Below are 7233 nucleotides of genomic sequence, written 5' to 3' on the forward strand. Positions count from 1 at the left end.
TGGGTTTTCATATTATTTGGGTTTTATTTGTAGTCAAGTTAGTTCTCCACTGATTTTATGAACTGAACCCACTTGGCACCAGGCAGGTACTAGAGCTGGGAGGGTATGGAGGAGCACCACAGGGAATAAACCTGAGAAGAAGAGTGTGGAGGGGAAGCAGCAGTGAGCAATTAGATCAGCTCAGTCACTTGTCTTCCCTTGTTATCTCCAGAGAAGGCCCCAGCAGGGAGCGTTTCCTCCCAGTGTCAGCCCTCTCAGGGGGACGTGAGTTGGTTTCCCCAGATGAGAAGCAAGGGAAGTTATAACTGTCTGGCAAAGCGTCCTTTTTATTCTAGTGAAAGGAAAAACCTGTAAACGAGTCTTTTAAATCTGGAATATCAAAATGAAAATTATAAAGAGAACCACTGATGCCTGCTGAGTGCTCAGTGAGAGACTGTTTGATTTCAGTTTGGGGCTATGAGGTCCTTCCCTCAGGAGCAGCACTGTGCACTGCACAGCTCAAACCCCAGCCCAGGCATCTGCTGCCATCAAGGACTCCAAGCAACAGAAAACCCAAATAAAATATAGCAGGCAAGAGGGAGAGGAACAGATTCTCCAGATTGTTTAACCTCCCACTGGGCTGAAGACATTTAAAGATACCACGTACTGTAAGTATTTCTGTGAAAGAGGCATGAGCATTTGAAGTGATACATGTGGGTTCCTCTTGCACAGGTTCCTCTGAAAAAGATTAATTTCCTCTTATGATGCCTTAAGAGCAACTTGCATGCTGAACAAAGTGTCTCCACTCAGCCCAATCCTGCAAGAAGAATCATCTCAAGGAGCTGTGGGCTTCCCTCCTCCTGCCTCACCCAGGAGAAGAGGGAGGGAAGGGCAGCTGGCAAAGTACAAGCATGCCTGGGTCACTAGAGGGCCAGTCACCGAAATACTAAAAGTGGGGGAAAACCCTGCACAAAACTCAAAATGACTGGCTCAGACTTTGGAGAATTTTAAAAAAAGAACACATTCTGGCTTGCTCCTGCATCTTCAAGCTGCATTTTGGTTTGGGCTGCCATTGCCCTCCAGCCAAGCAGTTATTTACTTCGTTTTAAAACTGAAACTGAGATTTACATAAGGTCTCTTTATTCGAGAAACACAAAGTTTCTGGAAAAAAAATCACCAAATAAAGAGCTTTGGTTTTCACAGCCAAGCTGTCCCAAGAGAGCACCACTCCCACACAGTCTGCTCACCGCAGTGCAGGCAGCTGCCTGCACCTCTGGTATGGCGGGAGAAGAGCTGGGAATGGTGGTAGCTGGGCGAGCACATGGGTAAATGCCATCAGGAGGGAAGGACCAACACCTGGCTGAACAGGATGCCATCCACATCTGCCACCCTCCCACAAGACCTGTTATGCTGCAGCATTCTCCATCACCACAAGTGTCAGAGCTGTCCCTTGCACCACATTTTGACACAAGCGAGTCCCTCGGGCACATCCAGCACACCAGGGCAGGGAGGCAAGGCAGGAGCACCCACCTTCAGTGTTCAGTCAGCAACAGAGAAAAGGCTCAGCTGGTTCAGCTTGTGGCTCATTAGAGACCAGCATGGACCTGGCTGTGAACGCTTGTGCCTGCTCAGGCCCCTCCAAGGCAGAGGAGGTTTTCTCTGCCACAGGAGCTTGTCTCCACTCCCACAGAGCCTTCTCCCTCCCGCATCCATCCCCAATGCGACGCAGCAGTGCACTTCCAGCTTGGGTGAAGCTGTGATTTCACACTGTCTGAGCACTCTGCACAAACATGAGCAGGGTGGGAAGTGCTCAGCACTAGATGAGCCCAAGGACAACTCCTACTTCATGCAGCTTCTGACCCTTAATTCAGCCTCTTAAAGCCCTTTTCCTCCCCTTCAGGGCTGGTCTACACAAAAGGACCTCAAGGCTTTTTTGGTTTTGGTTGTTGGTTTTTTTTTTTTAAAGCATACACTTCAGTGCTAACAGCAAAAAGAAAAACAAACATACAAAAATATTTTCACTGTGGAAAATTAACATTAACCATGAACTCAATGTGCATGGAGTGTCTGGAAAGTAATGATGCAATATCAGAGTTGGAAACAAAGGGAAGGCACCAGAGCAAGGCAGCACCTCCCCTGTGCGGCCCTGGCCATGTGCCCAACACGCCCCGAGTGCCTCACCAAGCAGACCCAACAGATCGATGCCTTCAAGTCTTGACTGCATCTTCCGAGAGACTCAGAAGGATCCAGGTCACTGGTTTGCCCTGCTCCCCAGGTGAGCCCACCCTCAGTTACACCAGTTAACACTCAGCAGTCAGGATCCCAATGCTAAAAAAAAAAAAAAAAGCAACAATAAAGAGTCAGGGGGAAGTCTATTTTTCTCTTCTTCCAGGTTTTGCCAATGCTGCCTCACTAAGTAGCACAAAGTCCCTGAAGAGCATGTTATGGCAGGCCCACAGTAAGATCACATAGCCCTGGGGGCCACATGGCTACTGAGAGCTCTCTGCACTGTCCCCACTGTCCTGTCTCCTGGTAGCCATGTCCCCACTCCTAGCCCCTTCCCACTGCCAAGGGCCATTTCTGCACTTGAAATGAGCCAGGTACAACAGTAGAAACTGCAGAGTTACGTCAGGACGGCACAAGCCCGTGACCCGCAGCTCCCCATGCCCCACTCTAGCACTGCTGTAACCCCCATCGTGGCCCCGTGTTCCTCCCTGCATTTTTAGCAACTTTGCGCTGGAGACACTGCGTCCCCTGAGTCCTTGACAGGCAGGTCAAGAAGTGAAAGACTTCTACAAGGAAGGGTATGTTCACAGAGTTTCTAATTTCCACATAAACCACAGGCTGAGAGGAGGAACAAGGAAATTAGTGCTCAGGCCAGGAAGAAACAGGGATGAGGGAATGGTGTGCTTGAAAGGGAAAACCAGGAGGGGCTGACTCATGCATCATGCTAGTTCTCAGGCATGAAGCTCAGGTATTTCAGGCTGCTGGGCAGCAGACCCACGAGCCTCTCCTGGGGGCTCTCGGTGCCCCAAGGCAAGGCACGAGCATCCCAGCTCAACGCACTCAGCATCAGCAGAAAACTAGGAACTGCAACCATTTAAAAGTCTTTGAATAAAACAGACTCTTCAAGATACACAGAAGTACAACAATATTTTGCTTAAACCCTAGAATACCATCGGTACTATTGTTCTTTCCTTGCACCATCACGGGCTTAGTCTGACATGGATATACACCCAACAGCAGCTCACTGGGGTTAAAGCCCTTCATACTAGCCAGTCAGGCTTAATGATTACAGCTCCTGAGGACAGTCCTGATCCTGTAACACTGTCTTAAAAAAAACCCAAAACCAACCCATAAATCATTCATAGCTTGCTTCTACCAACAGCAGAGGAAAGCAGGTTGCAACTCTCCAAACTCATGAACCCCCCACAGAAAGGGGCCACTCTGCTCTCATCTCTGCCACCTGCAAGGGCACAGAGCTCCCGTGCCTCTGAGCAGCTTGCTGATAGTCCTGTGTTAAGCCTGACCCAGCTAAGGCAGTAGAGCGAGGGCACAGCTTCACACAGCTTGTAGGATCTTCCCCTGGGCATTTTTTGCCCAGCCCCCTCAGTGGTGGCTCTTGCAGGGAATAGGACAAGCCAGATTTAGACACACCTCCAAAAATCACATCATCCCAGTTTAACAGGGCAGAAGGAAGAGACCCTGCTTACCTCTTGCTGCTCAGGGCTGTGCATCCTTGCTGGCTTCAGATCCCTCTGTGAACCAATATTACTCTCTAAAATTAGAGAAAACTAATCCAGTAGAAAAACTAGGTTTAGTAAGGTAGATCAAACAACAAAAATGCATGAGGAGTGATAGAGAAACCATGTACCCAGGACAGTGAAAGGTATGGGTGAACACAGAGAACCAGAATTGGTAAAGCTCTTCCTCCTCAGCAGCAGGAAAGCATCACAGGGTGTAAAAGCACTCAAATTGGCTTAAATTAGTGCGCAAGCTGTTGCTGAGCTAGCTAATCTAGTTTTGGGATCCTGGTGAAATGGGAGGTACCTGGGTAGTAACAAGCTGGGCTGCTCACCTGGGGAAGGAGGAACCCGGGGTGGGGGGTGCTGGTACAGGTGGTCCCTGTTTGCATTGGCCTCCTTGCTGGGTACCAGGGAAGCTCCTCGCCACCTCCAGTACCAGGTGAGGTTGAGGAGTGAACAAGTGGCCTCTCAGTGTCTTCCTGACATCCCCAGCCTCCCTGGTAGGAGCGCATGCATGAGCAGATACTGGTTCTGCCTGTGTTATACTGAAACTTGACTAAAAAGCCTGTTTTTTCCACCCAGGCTCAGCCAAGAGAGGCTCAGCTCCTTGCTGATATAAGCACAGCCCCTCTCTGCACTTGGTGCTGCCTCTTTACCGCAGTATTTCTGCTGTGTTGCTTCCCCAGCTGAGCCCCTGCCTCTTCCGAGCCCTTCCTGCCAGCAGGCAAGAGCCAGGTTGCCTGAGCAACTTTCTGGTCACTTTGCAGTTGGTGTCCTCAGTTATTCTCAGATAGCTTTGTCACCTAAAAGCAGTTTTATTGCCCCAGCACTCAGAATGGTGGCACTAGTGGTAAAGATGCTAATTTGCTTAGTTAAACTGATTTTTAAGGGGAAAACCCCCTTAACATTAACTTTCATTGACTTACAAACTTAACTTGCACCAGTGAAGTTTTACTGACTCTGCACCTGTGCTTTACCCAGCCATAATTTACCGATGAAAGAGTAACATAAAACTTCTCAAAGTTAATATAAACTCTATGCAGGCCTACTTTGGGAATCTCCATGGGATTTTACCTTTATCTCTCTCAGTGTTTATTAAACACTTGAAAAATTAATCAACACAGTTCTGTTGTGGCTAAAGCCTATATTTTAACCCAAACTTTACCTATCATGTAAGAACCTGAGGAGGATTTAAATTATTCCATTTGGATGGAAAAATACATACTGTAGCTGCAGTCAATTTTTACAGTATCAACAAGTTAATGATAACCTCTGTGTTTTGTTCGTTTGACTATCAGATGAAACAGTACTGGATTCCCTGTTTTATGTATGTGGCCTTGCTGGCACTCCCTCCTTCAAAATAAAGCAATTCCAAGGTTCAAGGCTATGTCTGAGGTCTTAACAAGTCCAGAATTACTGCTCTCTCTAATATGTTACTGTGAATATTTTATGATATCAAAGACACTGTTGGTTGGCCTTTTTAAAATCAACAGAGCAATCTGTTTGAGCCCTGCTAAGAGCCATGCCACAGAAAGGAGAACCTTATTCATTATTTGTTTGCGTTTTTAATATCAGTGCAGTTACTGAGGGAAACTTTTGATACATCACACTTGGAACAAAATGGAACAAGTGAAACATAAGGACCATATTCAGGAAAAATAAAATCTTTTGGCTACAGAATTAAAAACAACATTATATGGAACAGTTTCTGATTTCACATGGAATCTCAATATTTTTTCAAATCATTCAGATTTTAAAAATACACGAGTTTTAAATCAATAGGTGCTATGGACAGGAGCTTATGGAAATCCACACCATGTCCATATTATTGAAACTTCATTTCAAAGAACTGATACTCTCTCTTTCAAATAATGCTATTGGTTTGATTTACACTGTAAAAAATTGGAGAACTTTATTGGCTGTAATCAACAAAATAGTTAAGCACATGCTCAGTTTTAAGCAAAAAGACAAGGTAGGTTTTTCTTTGCCTTAATTTAAGGCACTTAAGTACTTTGTTTAAGAGATACTGGGATGTACTTAAAAGAAAATAGGGGAAAATTATTTCTGATGGACACTTGGTGGCAGCTTTTATCTGTAGGCTTAATAGCTGTTGCCACTTAACTTCACTGCTTCTCTTTTATAGCAGGGGACAAGACACCAAACATAGACTATAAACAACTGGGGTATGTTTTCCCCAGAAGATTTGGTCAACAACTTGCTTTGATCACAAAAATATTTTCCCAGGAACACTAAAATCAACACAAATATTTATTTTGACTGAAGCAGGCAGATTTTTGTTGTTCCTCTACTCAACAACTCCTCTCCTCTGTTGTTCACCTCCTCAACCCAGGAACAAATGTTTTGTGAGGTTCTTTTGGTAATTCGAGTGAAAAATGACTGGCAATTATATTTTTTTAAAAAAATCTAATTCTAAAAATGAAATTTAGTTCTTTACATGGGAAAGCTGTTGCTAGGCCTGGTAAACTTTCTCATGAAAAGTCCTGATCCTAAATGGCTCAACACTGAGATTTGTGTATAAAACAGGTTGCGCAGTGATTTTTTTGGCTCCTGGAATTGCTGAAGCGGAGCGATAAGACTTGTTGAAAGACTTCAACCTGCTGAAATATCCACTAGGCTATAAACATGTCCCTCTGAGGCCGGGGAATAAAGCTGTGTGGTGCCTGACAGTTTCCTGGGCTCCTCGGGTATAAAACTCGGGAAGGATGCGGGTCCTGGGGCTCCCAGTGTCTGACACCCAGCCTTAAGGCTTGAGCCAGGCTGGGCTCTGATGGCAAACCAGGCATCTCCAGCTCCTGTGGCAGCACGTCAGGGTCCCGCTGGTGCTGTGCAACAGGGATGGGACCCGTCCCAAAGACGCGAGCGGTAGGACCAGGGGACGCGCAGGCTCTGGGCAGTCCCCGCGCAGTGTCTGCACAGGGCAGAGCTGCTTTCTGGCACTGCGGGAGGGAAACCTTGACATGTGGCCCGGAAGGGAGCTGCGCTCCTGCCAAAGCTTACGGTCGGACATCAGCAGGGGCTTCTATGTACGGCTTTCTGACAGTTTAAGATAAAGCATCTTGGATTGGGAATCACAAAACAACGAAAAAGTCCGTTTTTTGCCCACCCCCCTTCCCATAGCATCCCGCGGGGCAGGGGGCTGCAGGCGCTACAGCCCGGGGAGCGCAGGGCACGGAGGGGAAGGAAATGCCCCTGCCTGGGGCAGCCAGCTCTTAATTAGCACCAATTAACTTAAAAGTCTCACCGGCGGAGGGGGCAGCAGCATCCACCCGCCTCCCTTTGCCCGCCGGTCTGCGGGCTCAGCCTGGGCCACCCCGCGGAGGTCTGCGCGCCGCGGGCAGCGCTGCCGCCGGCACAAAGCGCCGAGCGGTGCCCCCCGCTACCCCCCACCCGCCCCCGAGGGGCGGCGGGAGCCCGCGGAGGGGCCGCGGCCGGGCCGGGACTCGCAGGTCTGCGCGGCGGCCAGGGCGCCCGGCGGAGGGGGCGAGCG

Source organism: Strix uralensis, chromosome 14, assembly GCF_047716275.1.
Source record: "Strix uralensis isolate ZFMK-TIS-50842 chromosome 14, bStrUra1, whole genome shotgun sequence".
Lineage (NCBI taxonomy): Eukaryota > Metazoa > Chordata > Aves > Strigiformes > Strigidae > Strix > Strix uralensis.